Source organism: Corylus avellana, chromosome 11, assembly GCF_965113065.1.
Source record: "Corylus avellana chromosome 11, dhCorAvel1.hap1.2, whole genome shotgun sequence".
Classification (NCBI taxonomy): domain Eukaryota; kingdom Viridiplantae; phylum Streptophyta; class Magnoliopsida; order Fagales; family Betulaceae; genus Corylus; species Corylus avellana.
The window spans coordinates 19,013,274-19,034,078 of record NC_142500.1 but is presented as its reverse complement, the minus strand read 5'-3'; the positions used below and the strand labels follow the sequence as shown (position 1 = coordinate 19,034,078).

General features: G+C 34.5%; 1 pseudogene; it reads left to right on the top strand.

Annotated features, from left to right (window-relative positions):
• Positions 1-81: 81 nt before the first annotated feature.
• On the top strand, positions 82-3,681 carry LOC148583188 (uncharacterized; annotated as a pseudogene).
• The last annotated feature ends 17,124 nt before the right edge of the window (positions 3,682-20,805 follow it).

The window sequence follows — 20,805 nt, the reverse complement described above, 5'->3', positions numbered from 1 at the left end:
AGGTGGAGCATTTTTCTTATTTTGTAACACTCTCCCACTCTCTCTCTCTCTCTCTGCTATAATAGATTGAATCAAAAAACAATGAGACGTGAAAGTCATCAAAAGGCAGGCATGGCAGCAAATCCCAAGCCTCCTCTACTTTTCCTTCACCTTCTGATCTTGCTCTCAACACTTTCATTACAGATCAGAGCATCACCAACAACGCAAGCAGAAGCTCTTGTCAAATGGAAAAACAGCCTCACCCCTCTCCCTCTTCTCACTTCATGGTCCTTCTCCAACCTCAAAAACCTCTGCAACTGGACAAGTATTGTCTGCGACTCAACCGGAACAGTCTCCGAGATAAACCTCGCAGGCGGTGCTGAGTTCAATGGAACACAAGTAAAGCTCAATGGAACGCTGGCCCAGTTCAACTTCACTCCATTCCTTAACCTCACTTGCTTCGACCTCAGCCACAACAATCTTAGCGGACCAATACCGTCGGAGATTGGCCAGCTAACGGAGCTTCAGTACGTGAGTCTTCTCGACAACTATCTCGATGGGAAAATCCCATATCAGATTACCAATCTTCAAAAGGTATGGTACTTGGACCTTGGATCAAATCTCCTAGTAAATCCTGATTGGTCTAAATTTTCTACCATGCCTTTGCTGACCCATCTTGCCTTCAATTACAATGAACTCACTTCAGAGTTCCCAGGATTTATACTTGATTGTCACAACTTGTCTTTCTTGGATTTGTCCCAGAATAAGTTCAATGGAACAATACTAGAATCTTTATTTACCAATCTGGGCAAGCTTGAATTCCTTGATCTTACTGATAATTCATTCCAAGGACCATTGTCACCAAACATTTCCCACCTTTCCAAGCTCAAAGATCTTCGTCTAGGACGAAACCATTTCAGTGGCCTTATTCCTGAGGATATTGGAGCAATTTTCAATCTTCAAATGATAGAAATGTACAACAATTCATTGGAAGGGAGAATTCCTTCTTCAATAGGCCGACTTAAGGAGCTCGGGAGGCTCGATCTTGGAATGAATAGCTTGAATTCTACAATTCCTCATGAGCTTGGGTTTTGTACAAACCTCACCTTCTTGGCCCTGAGTTCAAATTCATTCACAGGGGAATTGCCTTTGTCCTTGACCAACCTAACTAAAATTAAACAGTTGGGTTTATCTAATAATTCTCTCTCTGGTGTGATCTCACCGTATTTTCTCTCCAATTGGACCGAGTTAATCTCTTTGCAACTTCAGGGGAATCGTTTCACTGGAGGAATTCCACCGGAAATAGGCCTATTGACAAAGCTCCAAATACTTTTTTTGTTTAATAATAGCCTTTCTGGTTCAATTCCCTCTGGGGTTGGGAGGTTGAAAGATTTGGGGACATTAGACCTTTCAGAAAACCAGCTCTCTGGTCCGATTCCAGTAGAGCTTGGAAAGTTGGCTCTACTGCAGGATTTACAATTGGCCTCCAATTCGCTTTCTGGCTCAATTCCCTCCGAGGTTGGGAGGCTGGAAAATTTGCTTAGAATAGACCTTTCACAAAACCAGCTCTCTGGTCCGATTCCAATAGAGCTTGGAAAGTTGACTGAACTGGAGGCTTTACAATTGGCCTCCAACGAATTGTCTGGAGAAATTCCAACTGTACTTGGAAATCTAAGGCTGCTAAACTCGCTCAATTTGAGCAGGAACCATTTTACAGGAGAGATTCCTCGGAATCTAGTCAGTTGTACAAGCTCAACTGTACCTGAGAATTGTGAAAGCTTATTGAACAAGAACTTGACAAACGACTACGTGTACATGGTGGACCTTAGCAGCAATAGACTCTCAGGAAATATTCCTCAAGACCTTGCAAGGCTTTCAGCGTTGAAGAGTCTTAATCTGTCACATAACAAACTTTCAGGGGAATTCCCATCATCATTTTCCAGCATGGTTAGTCTAAGCAACATCTCTATCGATTTTTCCTACAACAATTTAACAGGTCCAATCCCAACTAGTTCTATTTTCAAAGATGCACCTGCAACAACTTATGTTGGAAACTCAGGTTTGTGTGGGGATGCAGAAGGACTAACTCCTTGTTACACTAACACACATTCTAGAATGAAAAAGCATTCTAATACGTCTCTATTAGTTGTCCTCATTCCTATTTGCGGCCTATTAGTACTACTTACAACCATTGTTGGTGGACTCATAATATGTTACCGAAAGACCAAACTCCTAGAACAAGAAAGCAGAGCAATTTTAGAGTGTGAGGAGAAGGCTGAGTCATTGATATGGGGAAGAGATGGGAAATTCACATTCAGGGATATCGTGAAGGCCACTGAAAATTTCCATGAGAATTACTGTATTGGAAAAGGAGGATTTGGAAGCGTTTACAAAGCTGCATTGATGACAGGCCAGATTGTTGCAGTTAAAAGATTTAACATGTCACAATCCAGTGGCAACCTAGTAGCCAGCCACAAGAGTTTTGAGAATGAGATTCGCATGTTGACAGAAGTCAAGCATCGCAATATCACTAAGCTTTATGGGTTCCGCGCCACTCGCTGGTGCATGTACTTGGTTTATGAATATGTGGAGAAAAGCAGTTTGAGAAACGTATTGTATGGGGTGGGAGGGAAAGCAGAACTGAATTGAGGAAAAAGGGTGAAAATCGTGCAAGGTGTGGCTCATGCAATTGCTTATTTGCACCATGATTGCACTCCTCCAATTGTGCACCGAGACATAACTGTGAACAACATATTGTTGGAGTCAGACTTCGAACCGCGGCTCTCGGATTTTGGCATGGCAAGATTGTTGAGTTCAGAAACAACAACAGTTGTTGGGTCTTATGGTTACATGGCTCCGGGTAAGCTAACAATCTAGTCTTTAATTTGCATGATTGTACTGCTCATTTAAGGTACTTGTCTTAGGATGGACCAACTACTTTCCTACATTAATTATTAATTAAAAGAGTAAAAAAAGCAACTGTTTGAGACTAACAAAGTAGGATCAAGGTTCCCTGAAATTCTTTAGAATTTGAATAGGACAAAAAATTTTAGGTAAACTCTTCTAGGTAATTCTCATCCAGTGGAGTATGGGATATGAGAAGTACAAAAGAGTACAATTTTAAAGCCTAAAAAAAGTTCCCTTGATAGAAGAATTGGCTTCTCATATTAGGAAGTGTTTATCTTATCTTGAATCCAATGTATGAGTTTTCATGATCATATTCTATAATTAAAAGGATGTTGATTTTGTTTTATTGATGTGCAGAGCTCGCATTCATGATGAGGATAACTGATAAATGTGATGTTTATAGCTTTGGAGTAGTAGCATTAGAAGTTATGATGGGAATGCACCCAAGGGAACTCCTATCTTCCCTGTCATCATCCAAATCAACAAAAACAATGCCAATTTTAGAGAGTACAAAATTTCTTCTTAAGGATGTGCTAGACCAAGGACTTCCACAACCCACGGGCCAAATTGCACAAGAGATTGCATTTGTGGTGACTATAGCCTTACAATGCGTGAGTGACATGCCAGAGTCACGACCCACCATGCGTTTTGTGGCACAAGAACTGTCAACTCGAATCCAAGCTTGCAATTCCTATCCAATTGACATGATGACCATTGGAAGTTAGCAAGCTCACAATCCTTCAGAAATAAAATAAATTGGCATTCTAGTAGCATCTAGTTAATGAAATTGTTGGATCTTGAGGCTCCATCTATGCTAGTATAATCTTTTGTGTTTTTGAATAATCTCTAGGCCAACGTCTGGTTGAGCACTAGTGATAACAATCTTGAACCCTATTAGTGGGGCACTCTTTTGCCATATAACTTCTCCTTAATTATTATGATTTGTATGTTTCTTCCACAGTATTTCACTTACATAATCTAATGTTTACTATAAATAATTTCACCATCCATAATCAGCCAAATTTTGTGATTGTCTACGTTTCAGCAAGTACCCTATTGGAATATACTTCAGTTAAAAAAAAAAAAAAAAAAAAGGTCCTATATTGAAAAGATCACATATATATGAGTGGTTATTATGACACTATGGTTCATGTTGTTTCCATTTTACTTAAAATTGAGAGAAACCATTTCATGATACAAAATACATTTTTCAAATTTAATGATATATATGATGCCATATATTTATAATTTTAGATATAACAAAATAAAATATGAACCATGAGAATTATTCTAATATGCTATATTATAATCTCATTAAAAGTTTATAAAAAAAAAATAATAATCTCATTAAAAAGACTTTCAATATTTCAATCTCTTCAATATATCCAAAGACTTTTTCTTCTACCTATTCTCTTTCACCCTCGGAAACTTCCTAACCATTTTTCCCTCTAGTCATCATAATATTACTTTATAAGTAAGCATATGAGATCATATTACCTTTTTCTTTTTTCTTTTTTTTCTCTTTTTTTGTGATGGCTGCTCAAAAGGTGACTTTTGACCAAGTGGAAATGTCGGACACGTTTACATTGACTAAGTGGAATTTTTGCCAGCTTCCCTGGATGATTCCTGTAGATAATGCATGCACAAGTCGACATGGCAGCTAGTAGGGACACTTCAATTAGGTGGTGCTTGGTAAATAATTGACCTAGATACTGTAATTGATAAAAATTGATGTGAAAAAAAGTAAGAATATTTTATATAAAAAAGTAAAAAAGTAGTATGAAAAAGTGAAAAATTTTTGTTTTGTAGTGATTTTTTTATTTAAATAATAATAAAAAGTGAATGATGTAATATAAAAAGTGAAAATATTTTAATGTTAATTTTTTTGAAAAATAATGATAAACAGTATTTAAGCCAACTCCAACCCTTTTACCAAACAAGGCCTTGCATTTCCTCAAGTGCATAAAAAGAGTTTAGTATTTGTTTTTTATTTTTTTCTTTTCTCTTTTATCTTTCTTCTGTGTAAACACGACTGGGCTATAGGATCTTTGGTACCTTCAAGTCTTTCTCTCAATGGGTAAAGATATTGACCACGCCTGGCGTGCATCAACAGTTTAGGGATCAAATGTCCCCTTCATCTCCCAAATATTATTTTTCTCTTGAAATTTTTTTTTGAAATTTTTGGTTTCCCTCTCTTAAAAGCACATCAAGGGCAAGTTTTTTTTTTTTTTTTTTCAAAAGAATTAGCTACTATAACTCACGTGGAAGTTTTACCATAGTTTTAATAGTTTTTTTCAAAATTAGGTTTACTGTTAGGGATACAGAAAGGCAAAAACGCAAGTCGAAGATGACTAAAAAACGCACCGTTTTTGGGGTGCCTTTAAAAAAAAAAAGAAAATGGGGCAAGTCAATGAAGTCATGCACGCAAGTCAAGAAAAAAAAAAAGAAAAAAAAAAAGGAGGTAAAAAAGAGAAGAATAGGACAATAAGTGTAGGCTGTGTAGCTTTTAATGATGTTGAAACCTTGGGATTTGACGAGTCTCTCGTAATTAATTAATTAATTTAAAAAAAAAAAAAACCCTAGCCCACTTTAAGTCTTTAAATAGGTATAGTATATATTTTTTACAATTGTGATTAGCCGTTTAACAATTTGCAATTTGAGATTTATTTATTTTTTTTTTTACAGTATTTCTTTCTATTCGAAGCCTTCAACAAATCAAATCTGTTATGAATGCATTCATACATTTGGTGGATGACCATTTAGTTCCATCTCTTAGAATTATACACATTCATGTCATCTTTTAGAATTTCTATAACATCCATGTAATAAATTGATTAACCATTTTGTTTCATATTCCTTAACCTCCCATTATGATTCTATACCTATAAAAGGGAGTATTGAATTGTATGTAAAGCACACAATAATATAGAAGAATAATACATAGTTCCTGAAGAACTAGTTTCACATATTGCAATCTTTTATCTTGTCTTGTTATTTTCTTTAATTTTACAACACGTTATCAGCACGAAGCTCTAGCCAATTATTGTGTTCTTTTAATCTTCAACATTAAAAGCCATATGTGAGGTATTCTCAATTCATTGTAAGTTTCTTTAACATTTAGTAATCTTATTATCCATTTTGTTAATTAACATTCTAACATATACTTAGAAATTTTTAGTGTTTTAAGAATCATATTATAGCATTTGCATATTATGATTCATGTGAGATTTATATGAACTAGAATGTTATCATACTAATGCTATGAATATGATATATTATAATTTTATATGCCTGAAGCATATAAAAACTAAGTACCTTACGGTAAATGATCCCTTGACCTTGTGGAATAATTTAAGGGAGTGATACGAACACCAGAAGACAGTTATCCTCCCAAAAGCTCGTTATGACTTGATGCACCTGAAGTTGCAAGATTTCAAGAGTGTCAGTGACTAACTCTGAACTCTTTAAAATCAGCCCACAATTAAAATTGTATGGAGAAAAAGTCACTGATATGGATATGTTAGAAAAAACATATACCAAATTTCATGCCTCAAATGTGCTCCTGCAGTAGCAATATCGAGAGCGTAATTTCACAAGATATTCTAAACTGATATCTTGTCTTCTAGTGACTGAGCAAAACAACGAGCTATTAATGAAAAATTATCAATCTCGTCCAACGGGTTCTACACCATTTCCTGAAGCAAATGGAACCTCATTTCATGGTAATAAAGGAAACCATGGTCGTGGACGTAGACGTGGTAAAAAAAAAAAAAATTATAGAGGTCAAGGGGAACGTACTCATAATTCTTACAAAAGAAATGCTCCATACCACCAGAAGTGGAACCATACTTAGGCGAAACAAAATGAAAACAAAGGTTTATAGAATAAACCTACAAAGAACTATGAAGATAAATGTTACATGTGTGTATGAAAAGATATTGGTCACGTACCTGTTGTACGCCTAAACATCTGGTAGACCTATATCAAGCTTCCATAAAAGAAAAGGAGATTGAAATGAATTTTGCTAATCACAGTAATCCTGAAGATTCTTCAATTTTTCTTAATACTCTAAATGAAAAGGGTAACATTTATCTTGATGTTTCTGATTTCTTTGTAGACTCTAACACAAAAACTGATCTTTTGATTGGTGATAAATATGTCTACAACAATTAAAATGCTTTCATCGTGTCTTAATCACAATATGTTTACATTGTCAAATTTAATTATAGTTTGTTATTTTCTTTTTGATTAATGAAATTTAATATATATTTTGTTTATATATGGAGGCATGAGTCATATTGATGGAATGATTAATTCCAAGATGATTGGTGAAGATTTGTGTCTAGCAGACAGTTGTACAACGCACACAATTCTTAGAGATAAAAAATATTTTCAATATTTGATATTAAACAAAGCTAGTATCAATACAATATCAGGTTCATCAAACCTAATCGAAGGCTCTGGAAGAGCGAATATCATATTGTCAAAAGGAACAAAATTTTGTATTGACGATGCTTTGTATTCTTCTAAATCTAGAAGAAATGTAATCAGTTTTAAGGATATTCGTCTAAATGGTTATCATGTTGAAACCACTAATGAAGGTAGTGATGAATATATTTATATTACTTCAACAATTTCGGGCCAGAAGTTCATATTGGAAAAACTGCCTGCTTTTTCTTCCGGGTTGTATTATACAACAATAAGAACAATTGAATCACATGTTGTGATGCACCAGAAGTGCTCTAATCCAAAGATGTTTATGCTTTGGCATGATCGTCTTGGACATCCGGGAACAATTATGATGCGTCGAATAATTGAGAACTCTCATGGGCATCCCTTAAAGAACCATAAGATTCTTTTACCAAGTGATTATCCTTGTGCTGCATGTTCTCAAGGTAAACTTGTTATCAAACCATCCCCTTCTAAGGTAATTGTTGAATCTCCATCATTTTTACAAAGGACTCAAGGGGATATATGTGGGCCGATTCACCCTCCATGTGGGCCATTTAGATATTTTATGGTTTTAATAGATGCATCATCTAGGTGGTCACACGTTTACTTGCTTTCTACTCGTAATGTTGCATTTGCTAGACTTCTTTCACAAATAATTAGATTACGAGCACAATTTCATGATTATCCAATTCAATCTATTCGGATGGATAATGCGGGTGAATTTACATCTCAAGCATTTTATGATTATTGCATGTCAATTGGAATTAATGTTGAATATCCTGTTGATCATACTCATACTCAAAATGGTTTAGCTGAATCGTTTATTAAACGACTTCAGTTAATTACTCGACCTTTGCTTATGAAAACAAAATTACTTGTTTCTGCTTGGGGACATGCAATATTACACCCTCACTAAGATGGGACCTCAACGTAGACTTGGAATTTATGTTGGTTTTGATTCTCCTTCTATCATTAGATATCTTGAGCCTTTAACTGGTGATGTTTTTAAAGCACGTTTTGAAGATTGTCATTTTGATGAAAACATATTCCCATCACTAGGGAGAGAAAAGTCGTTGCCAGAAGCACGACAAGAAATCACTTGGAATAATTCGACGTTATCTCATTTTGATCCTCGTACAAATCAATGTGAATTAGAAGTTCAGAAGATCATTCATTTGCAGAGTATTGCAAATCAATTGCCAGATGCATTTACTGACAACAAGAAAATAATTAAGTCTCACATTCCAGCTACTAATACTCCAGCGAAGATAGAAGTCCCTGTAGGACCATTAATTAATACAGCAGCAAATGAGTTTAAAGCACGCCTGAAGCGTGGAAGACCTATTGGTGCAAAAGATAAGATTTCTCGGAAGAGAAAAGCACAAGGAAATGAAATCGGCGCTCCTGAAGAGGCCTTACCCACAAAACAGGCAACGAAAATTGATCCATCCAAACTTTCTGTACAAAATTCTCCTGGAAATGAATCCCCCGAAGAGGAGCCTCTTGAAGAGGAATCTCCTGAAGAGTTACCTCCTGAAGAGGAACAGGTACCTGAAAATAATGAGATCTCAATAAATTATGTAAGTACAGGAGAAATATTGGATAGAAACAAAATTGTTGTCGACAACATATTTTCATTTGAAGTTGCATTTGACATTACCAGAAGTAATGATGATATTGAACCACAAACCGTCGAAGAATGTCGACGTAGAAATGATTGGCCAATGTGGAAGGAAGCAATTCAGGCAGAATTGAACTCACTAGCAAAACGTGAAGTATTTGGACCTGTAGTCCAAACACCTGAAGTTGTATAGCCTGTTGGATACAAGTAGGTATTTATACGAAAACGAAATGAGAAAAATGAAATTGTGAGATACAAAGCAAGACTTGTTGCACAAGGTTTCCTGCAAAAACCTGGTATTGATTATGAAGAAACATATTCCCCTGTAGTGGATGCAGTTACATTTAGATTTTTGATTAGCTTGGTAGTTACAGAAAGTTTGGATATGCATCTAATGGATGTGGTTACAGCATATTTATATGGATCACTTGATAATGATATATACATGAAAATCCCTGAAGGATATAAAATGCCTGAAGCATATAATTTGAAATCCCGAAGTATTTATTCTATCAAGCTACAAAGATCTTTATACGGGTTAAAGCAATCCGACGCATGTGGTACAATCGTCTTAGTGAATATCTATTGAAAGAAGGATTTGAGAATAATCCAATTTGTCCATGCGTTTTCATTAAGAAATCAGAATCCGGATTTGCTATCATTGCAGTTTATGTAGATGATTTAAATCTTGTTGGGACTCCAGAAGAGCTCATAAAAACTGCCACGTATTTAAAAAATGAGTTTGAGATGAAAGATCTTGGAAAGACAAAATTTTGCCTTGGTTTACAAATTGAACATTTTCCAAATGGAATTCTTGTTCATCAGTCAACATACATAGAAAAAGTCCTGAAACACTTTTACATGGAGAAAGCTCATCCTTTGAGCACTCCAATGGTTGTTCGATCACTTGATGTGAAAAAAGACCCTTTTCGTCCTCGAGAAGATGATGAAAAAATTCTTGGTCCTGATGTACCATATCTTAGTGCAGTTGGTGCTCTGATGTATCTTGCGAATTGCACACGACCTGATATTGTATTTTCAGTTAATTTAGTAGCAAGATACAGTTCTGCACCAACTCGAAGGCATTGGAATGGGGTCAAACATGTTCTACATTATCTTCGTGGAACAACTGACATGAGATTATTTTATTCAAGAGGTTCAAATTCACAATTAGTTGGATATGCAGATGCGGGTTTTCTTTCTGATCCGCATAAAGGTAGATCTCAAACAGAATATCTATTTACATGTTGAAGTACTCCTATTTCATGGAGATCTGTTAAGCAAACACTTGTTGCTACTTCTTCAAATCACTCAGAGATTATTGCAATTCATGAAGCAAGTCGGAAATGCATATGGCTAAGATCAGTAATTCAACACATTCGAGAAAAGTGCGGTTTATCCACAATCAATGATAGCCCGACAATATTATATGAAGATAATGCTGCTTGTATCACACAGATCAGAGGAGGATATATCAAAGGTGATAGAACCAAACACATTTCACCGAAGTTCTTTTATACACATGAACTCCAGAAGAGTGGTGATATTGATGTCAAACAAATACGATCAAGTGACAATTTGGCAGATTTATTTACCAAAGCATTACCAACTGCAACATTTAAGAAGTTGGTGAATAACATTATAATGCGCCGACTGAAGGATCTTTCATCATAAACAATTGAAACTCTTCATGCTAATGAGGGGGAGTAAAATGATTATGCTGATTGTACTCTTTTTCCTTCGCTAAGGTTTTTCCCACAGGGTTTTCCTTTGCAAGGTTTTAATGAGGCAATCCTAAAGCATACGAAGGCACACAAGAATATTGTACTCTTTTTCCTTCGCCACAGGTTTTTTCCCACTGGGTTTTCCTTGGCAAAGTTTTAACGAGGCATATTCTTAGTGTATGGTCATCCAAGGAGGAGTGTTAAGAATGCATTCATGCATTTGGTGGATGACCATTTAGTTCCATTTCTTGGAATTCTACACATTCATGTCATCTTTTAGAATTCCTATAACATCCATGTAATAAATTGATTAACCATTTTGTTTCATATTCCTTAACCTCCCATTATGATTCTATGCCTATAAAAGGGAGTATTGAGTTGTATGTAAAGCACACAATAATATAGAAGAATAATACATAGTTCCTGAAGAACTAGTTTCACGTATTGCAATCTTTTATCTTGTCTTGTTATTTTCTTTAATTTTACAACAAAATCAATTTTTTAGCCTTTTTTTTTTTTGGAGACCGAGAGGTATGATTGAGCTTTTATATTTAGATTGATCTTTAAATTAATTGTTTATAAATATATAATTTTTGTTACATATTTTAATATTATGAACTATATAATTGTAGTTACCTGAGATTATGGAGAACAACAATGATTCTATTAAATTCCAATCAAATTTTAAACGAGCTCATGTCGAGGTAAATTTAGTAAATTTGAAAGCAAGTCCTTGCTTAAGAAATTTTTTTTTTGATTACCATCCTAGTTATAGAGATCAAATTCGAAGAGCATATCTACAAAAAAGACATTGTCAACCAGTTAACCATAATTTTCCAAAAACACAATTTGGAATTTTTTGTTTTGTTTTTGTTTTTGTCTTCATAAAAATTAAAAAAAAAAAAAATTATTGACACCCCTAAACCCAAATCTTGGCTCCACCACTATCGAAAGATCAGAAGCTTATGCAACAATTAGAAAAAAAAAAAAAAAAAAAAAAAAAAAAAAAAAATTCTTTCACTACTTTTATAATCATCTCTATAAACTTTATAAGGTATTAATTTAGTAGATTCAGTTAGTTTCGCTAAAAATAAAGAATTTTGTGGCATATTTTTTCCTTTTTTTTTAAAAAAAAGAAAAAAAAAATTTCACTGCCATCCTGCACAGCTTTTTGGAATAAACATAAATTGTTTAGGGGATAAGGACTTTCACTAATTTTCTACCCAAATTGTTGATGAGAAAGTGGGATCGACTTGTCCAAATAGGTGGCCAACCGTCTAAACTTTATTTGAATAATGCGTTATTGCAAGAAAATTGCTGAACATCCAAACTTTTTTTTTTTTTTTGTTATTATTTCACAAATTTTGCAATTAAAGATTAATGTAGAAACAAAATGTAGTTTCTAGCATGACTCTCTTAGACATCTAAGCCAACATGTTTATTCAAGTCCAAGTCGGTTAGTTAAAAAGAAAGTGTAGACCCACATATTAAATGGCTTGTTTCAGTCGTTTGGCATATAATTTAAACACGTCGTTTTGGGCATATAACTCAAATACACGAGAAGTTGTCTTCTTCCCTGTAACCGGGTGTAATAGTAACAGTATAATAGATACTATGGGTGTAATATTAAAAGTCTTCGAAAATAGTAATAGTATAATAGAAATACAAAGCATTTAACCGGTGTCTGACGGTCCTTCTTGAAAATTATCAATGCCTTTGATAAAGTGAGTGAGGGTGGGCAACTAAAGCATCCAGACTGTTGAAATAATAAATATGAGGGAATATAAGCGGAAGCAAGAGAGAGAATGAACACAAAGAACTTTACGGGTGGTTCGGTGTTAGACACCTACGTCCACCACTCGGAATACCCCTAAGAGCTACATTGTACTTATTAACTTGATTTGTCTACAATACAAATGTCCCTATTTATAGGGTAATGTCTAAATACAAGTTTGGTAATCAAATCCCCTTGATTTGATTACAATCCCAATATATGATTACAATCAACCCATAAATAGAGAATATTTCAATATCAGCATAATTATGGAATATATGAAAAATATAATATATTTTCCATATATTCTAACATCCCCCCTCAAACTCAAGGTGGAATATTCTAGAACCTTGAGTTTGAAATTCGAAAACAATGATGAAGGTGGTGGCGGAGGCCGAGAACAAGCCGTAGATGGTGGCGACTGCTGGAGGAGATAGAGGCTGGCAGGCTGCCAGTGACAGCGGCAAGTGGTTGGTGAATGCAGATTCAAAAAGTGCCAACAATTGGCCAAACTCCAAAAAGGGCCGACAACGGGCCAAGGCTGACAACGAGCCAAACTTCAAAAGGGGCCGACAACGGGCCAGGGCTGACAATGAGCCAAAAATAAAAAAGGGGCCGACAACGGGCTAAGGCTGACAACGAGCCAAAAATAAAAAAGGGTCGACAACGGGCCAAGGCTGACAACGAGCCAAAAATAAAAAGGGGCCGACTACGGGCCAAGGCTGACTATGAGCCAAAAATAAAAGGGGCCGACTTGGGCCAAAAATAAAAAAAAAATGAGCTCACTTGGGCGATTATCAGATCGGCGCACCGAATCTGACCGGCGCATTACGCGCATGATGTGTCCACTTGGACTGCTTTTTCTTCCTTCGATTTTTTTATTTTTATTTTTATTTTTATTTTTTTTCTTTTACACTTGGCTGACACCTTCTCTTTTCTCCCTTTTCTTTTCTTTCTTTTCTCTCTCCTCACTCCACGCCACATGCAGCACCTGTTTTTTTTTTTTTTTTTTTTTACACTTGGCCGACACCTTCTCTTTTCTCTTTTTTTTTTTTTTTTTTTGTTCACTTGGCTGACACCATCTCTTTTCTTCCTTTTCTTTTCTTTCTTTTCTCTCTCCTCACTCCACGCCAATGACTTATCGTGCGGTGCGGCAAGGTGGGTCCGGCAAAGGCAGGACCGCGGGGCATGGGTTGCGAACGGCTTTGATGAGCGGCGCGTTATGGACGATGGGATGCCGTCATTGGAAACTGGAGGGATTGGACGGTGGACTGCCGTTGTCGGAAACTGGAGGATCCGGTTGACTGCACTTGAAGTCTGACGACTGCTGGAACTGGGTTTCACTTCCATACTATCGTGGATCTACAATGACGAGTCAGACAAACAACCGCACAAAATCCCAATCTTTGAACACACTTTTTTTTTTTTTTTTTTTTTTAACATAATCTCAAATGGGAATAGAGAACAGAAACAAATGTTTAGTGACCGTGATTGAAAAACAATTCCAAAACAAAACAAAAGGAACAAAATTAAAATTGCAATCTAGGATTCAAACACGGGCGTTAGCCGAAAGGCTCTGATACCATGTTGAAATAATAAATATGAGGGAATATAAGCGGAAGCAAGAGAGAGAATGAACACAAAGAATTTTACGGGTGGTTCGGTGTTAGACACCTACGTCCACCACTCGGAATACCCCTAAGAGCTACATTGTACTTATTAACTTGATTTGTCTACAATACAAATGTCCCTATTTATAGGGTAATGTCTAAATACAAGTTTGGTAATCAAATCCCCTTGATTTGATTACAATCCCAATATATGATTACAATCAACCCATAAATAGAGAATATTTCAATATCAGCATAATTATGGAATATATGAAAAATATAATATATTTTTCATATATTCTAACAGGATTTCTAACAAGAGTAAAGAAAATTTTTAAGGGTTGAAGTGGAGCATTTAACCGCTCTCGACCCCGTCTCCCTCCGCTCCTTATCAGCTCCATTATGGAACAAGTTGAAAATTTTTCTTCTGACTAGAAAGCATGTGGAGTAAGAAGCTAACTAAAATCACTACAAAAGGTATAGTAAATAGTGGTGTGGCTTCTTCTTTTTCTCTTAATTATTTCCTGTTTGTCAAATGACTTCTTTTGTAGAAAACAAAAACGGGTGGGTTCACTTTCTCTATGCTCTGTTGTTTATAAAAACAATAGAAAACAGAAAACATATTCCCTCACAACTCACAATCTGCACGCACACCGAAGACTACAGCTGTTCATAAGAAGAAAGAAACAGGACAAGAAACTAAACTAAAAGAGGCCTTATATTTTGGGCCATAATGTAAGCTTTAAAGGGTTGGCCCAAGGGAGAGAGAGTGTGTGTGTTCGGGGCCCAAGAACTTGGGTCCAAAGATGACTTGTTGTAGAGCGTAGTCCAATGCTATATATATATTGTGTTTGGTTCATACTACAAATCAATAAATATTTCTTATACTCTAATATAATATGAGGAGTTGCAAGAAAAAGAGAGAAACAGGGAAAACAAATTGTAGATGAATAGAGTGTACGAGAGTATACAGTCTTCGAATGGTGAGATTGAGATCTAATGCAATTATCTGTCCATATTACTTGCAAATTTACACAGACAATTATAAGGGAGTCCTTGTGAGACTTACTTGTCCTAGCAGGTAGGCCTCATAAGAGGCCCTCTCAAAATAGCCCGGCCAAAGGTATAGGAGAAAAGCATAAAATGGTTTAAGCAAATGAGAAGCGTAAAGCATTTTACGCCTCATGAAAGTTTTTTTATTTTGTTTAGCTAAAAACATTTTCAAGTTGATCAATATTTTAAGCCATACTAAACACTAAAAAATACAATTTTTTTTTTTTTTTCAAAAAATATTTACTAGATAATTATATGGTAAGCAAACCTTCGAGAACATACAATGAACGTAATTTACGCGTTGATACCAGAGTGCTATAGCTTCCTCGCGCTAAGGCATCTATTTCTTCATTTCTTGGATGTACTTTGGAATAGATAAGAGAGCGACAGTGATCGAAAGCCAAATTCCACAGCTACATTAATCAGCATATTGAAAACAATTGAAATTTGAAAACCTCAAAAATTAAAATATTAATTTGAATATCTTTTTGCTTTGGCTATATATATATATATATATTAGTTTCCTGGTAATTTTCTCCATAGCATGGAGAAGGATAATGAAAATCTTGAAAATATATATAATATAACACTTATTTCTGTCACATAAAAAATATATATATATAATAATAAAATAAAATAAAAAAAGGCCATGACTACAACCCCTAGAGGTTATGCTGTTTTTGTCCTGTTAGATTTTCTAATTAAGCCACTAGGAAGGGGATAATACTTCATTTTTTTCCTTGGTCTTTCTTCAATTTATTAAAATCATCAATATTGAATATGTGTAGGACTCGCATGGATCTCACAAATTCAATGATAATTTTGAAAAGTGAAAGGATTGTAGAAAGATAAGAGGAGAGAATAATAGCACTTCTAGACGACTAGAAGGCACACCAAGAGCCATAGGGCTAGGCTCCTTGTCTAAAAGCTCTTCGCTTTGCCATGGTCACATCCTTGAAATCAATGGATAACTGGATGTTCCGCGGAAATGGAAGTCCATTGTTTTTTGAGGGATAAAATTGTTATTTTACTTTTTGTGAACAATTTTATACCTCGACCATAGAGGACGGCTCCTCTCCCTTTCAACTGAAATAGAGAGAATTCATTTCCAAGTTCCACTTACTCACTTGTTTGAAAAATTAACTCGAGGATTCCATTTAAGTGTCTTACGTTATATCTATATATGCTTTTAAGCACTCTTTTCTTGTAAATAGATTTTTAATGGTAAGTTTTAGATGAGGTTTATACCATTTGATATTAAAATCAACCGCCATGTAGAATATGTGCGTCGAGTCGAGTATAAGATCAAATGAGTTGCATGTAATCGATTATTGATAGAGTGCTGCCATTGAATCAATCTACATTGTACATTGGTTCAAACTAGCTACAATGTTTTAGGCATGTATAGTGGCAGCTATCTGGGAATATTTGGGATGGCCACAGTAAAATGTAATGATTAGATAATTTTTTTATTTTTATTATTATTATTATTATTATTATTATTTTATACTATGTTTTTACTATATATTTGGGAGGGTCATAGTAAAATGTAATGATAAGATAATTTTTATTTTATTTTATTTTATTTTATTTATTTTTTTATACCATGTTTTTTACTATATACTAAAAATATGATAAACATGATTTAAAATATAAATGAATAAGCATTTTACAGATTTTAAGTGGTTCGGCCTATGACCTATGTCCACATGTTCAAGTCTTTTTGCTACATCTTTCTTTTATAAGTTTACAATAGAAAGTACTTTATTTATATAGCTGAATCGAATATAATCATAATTAAATCCCTTAATTCAGAGTGATTCAATCTTATCAATTCATTTCTAAATCCCTAAATTTAGAGTAATCTAATGTTTATTATTATAGCTCAAAGAATTTATATCCTTGTAATTTCTCATGTTTTTGGATTGAGATCTCCTCATATTTTAAAATCTGAGCTCTCAATTTCATTAAATCAAAGCAGAATTTTGTGTGTTACCGAAGTAATTCATTTTAGTTTTCAATATGTCAAATTCACTTACTTCGATAATACAAACTTTTACATTTGTTAAAACCGTTAGATAAAATAGATGTCTCAAATTTTAAAATATTGAGGGGATCCAAATCTATCCTATCGAAATCCAGTAATTAATTTGCTTAGAGCCGTTTTTTTTTTTTTTTCTTTGTTAATCTTCTATTAATGTCTTCTTTCAATTGGGGACGAAATTTATATTGACTGTATTTAATATAAGTTCATGACACATAAGGGCCAACGATATTTCCAATTGTTCGATCGAGCATCTTTTGACCATTCCTTTTCAAACTTTTGTGGGGTCTAGTCTACGTGTCCACTGGACATCTGGTACATGACTGGATCCCATAATTGAGGTTATTACACTCGGACTAAAATCTCGACTGATTTTAATGGAAGTCATTTAATTTCGGATTCTAACATCTCGGATTCATGCATGCAGTACTTCATGAACGGCGCAAGTTTGTCGGTTGGCTTTCCTCCGCCTTCAACATTTTTGTTGCATCTTCCGTACACCTGGTTGGGGCCTCCGCTCTGCCGAAATAGGTTGTATCGGCCTTATTATTAGGTTGCCCAACTCTTTTTCTGTGTTTAATTAATTTCATTGTTTGTTTCTTTTCCTGTGCCGAAAAAAATAAAAAACCATTTTCGCTGTGTCGTTTTCAATTACATGTGAATGCAAATTTATGGAATATTCACAATCCTCCAAATAAACAATGTCATTTTCTTATAGTGAGGTTTAATTTGGTTGTATGTAATAATGTCTTAGGAAAGTAGTCACAGTTGATCGCCCGCCCCCCTTCTACCTTTTTAATTAGAAAAAAAATAAAAAAAATAACTAGGGTCTCACTCGGTCCTTACTAGGGCTCAGCCTTTGTTTGTCAACCCAAATGGAAGAGTTGTACTTTGCTTCCTTCTCGTTTGATCATCACAATTCAAAAATATTTACGTGAATCACTAAGAAACAACGTGGACCACTCAACGGAATAAGGTTCTGTTTATTACGACATACAACTTCAACCGCAAAATTTTGGTAGTATGTCCATGTAAATAGTTATTGAATTTGGTCGTAATTTTTAGTTTTAGATTGGTGGATCATGTGCAGTTTTAGTCCGACCCACGGTTGCAGCCTGCATGCTCCTTGACATACCACCTGACGAAGCTACCGATTCTGCCACACGCGCCACGTGCCGGCCACTTCTTTTGTGGATGGGGTTTACGTGCCAACGTGCCTCGACTCTCTTCCACGCACTAGACAAGCTACGATATTCATTCATTAATATTGATCACTGCTTCTTAAGTAAGGTTGACTTTTTTGTTTTTGTTTTAGAAATGAAAGACTTAATTACTACTATTCATTAATTTACCACATTATTATCCATATTAAATATTGTAATTTAATATTTAATATTTAATATGGAGAAATGAAAGACTTACTACGATATTCAATGATTTATCTATGTTTTCAAATATTGTAATTTTTTTAAAAAACGTAATCCTAAACCATATATTTTCGACAATTTGATTTAAAATCACACTTTTGATATGTTAAATCATTGTGCTAATTAAACACACTCTTTTTGTCTTTACACTCATGCAACAAGTCAAAAACCAAAGAGAAATGAGGGCATTGTTTGAATATTTGCCTTTTAGCAATAAAGAAAAAGCATTAACTTCTAAACACAAATTAGGGGTGTATATGTCGATACGGTTATTTGCAATATTCACAGTTGTATCATGTTTTTACTAACCGCATTCGCGCGAAATGGCGATTATTATTCGCTATCCACTTATTAGGTAATGACCCTATTGTAGTCTCTTGGTCATTTAGGTGTCTATTATGGCCTATTTTAAATGATTTTAAAAATAATTTAGGCCAATTTTAAATGATTTTTTTTTAAAAAAAAATTAATTCCTAAATGACGTATCATCGTGTATGATATCTCTATTATTTTGAAAAATGTGTCATCATCTCATTCTCAAAAAATAAAACTCTCCTAACTACTTGGAGAATGAGACAAATCAGTGGATCCGACCAAGTTGATGGAATCTTTTTTTTTCTTTTTCTTTTTTTTTTTTTATCTTTTTCTTTTTTTATATATTTTATATATTTTTTATTCAAGTTGATGGATTGATGTCACCAAATGTCGACACTTTTGATGTGAACCCTTCAAGTTGCATGGTCACTACCTTTTGTATATATATATGAAGGAAACGTGATCACCAAGCTGCAACTAGCATATATGCGATCATGCAGCTGTTTCACTTATTTATGTATTTATTTTTCATATATATATATATATATATATATATATATTCTAATTGATTAGGGAAAAGGGTTACATGGGATGTATGAGGAAAGATGTACAGGGAAAAGGGTTATTTTATTTTTCCTATTAAAATAAAGGAAAGATGTATGAGGATTAGAAAAGTGGCCAGGTTTTTGCCACCTCTAATTCAAATTGAAGAAAAAAATAATAATAAAAAATAAAAATGCTTTCAAACACATGCATGGTGAAAAACGGCATATATATCTACCTACATGACGTGGATCAAAGTTAGCACTTTATCACATTTTCAAAGCCTTTCATTTCAAGATGGAGAGAGCGCAAAAACCGACTTTGTGCTCGGTCAGAAAAGAGATGAGGATGATTAATGACTAAGATACCAAGGAATCACCTTTAATAATAAGCGGAGAGCATCCAAAAACACAACATGTGTAATGGCCATCAGAGCTATAGTCGTCGATCTGACTCAGAAGATGCTATAATCCAAGCTACAGAATCTTAGACTATTCTACTAATGAAATTTTATCTGTGGCCCATTTCTCAGGAGTCCACTGCACAACCTAAAGGGCGAACAAGAACCACCCATGTCAACACCACCTTCCCTCCAAGTCAACGCCACCTTCCCTGCAAGATCATAACCTCTCTCTCTCTCTCTCTCTCTCTCTCTCTCTAAGAATGATTGTACACATGATTATTGTGGATGAAACCAAACCAGCAAGTGTACAACCAACCGACCAATTTTTGACATGCATGCTCTGATGCTTGATCAAATTCTTTAAATTTCATCAAACAGCCCATAGTTGTTTCATTTATCAAATTGACTTAATTAGTAGCTGTTATTGTCCAGTATATGCAGGAAAGTTAATTAATACAACATTAATTACCATATTAAAAGAAGGAGAAAAAGAAATGATAGAGAGAGAGAGAGAGAGAGAGAGAAAATGAGAGAAGAAAAAAAAAACATAAGAAAAAGGAAAACTTCATTACCCACCCTTGATGTTTCATCACTTTTACAATCGTACTCTTAAACTTTAAAAAGTATCAGTTTAGTGTATCTATCTTTCAATTGTTTTTAGTTTCAGCACTTCATTTGGATTTTCTATTAAACCCGGTCAAAATTTCCAAAATATCTCATTTTAAAAAAAAAGAAATTAATTTTTTTTTTCAAAGATTTTGGCGTGTGATTTTTTGCAAATTTCATTAAATTCTAACCAATGCCTAAATGAGTATTATTTGTTTTTTCTTTTTTTTTTTCCTAAAAAATGTGAGGAGTATTTTGAGAATTTTGACACCCATCCGTTAATTATTATGTAAAAAATGGATACACTAACCGACATTTTTTAAAGTTTAATAGTATGATTGCAGATA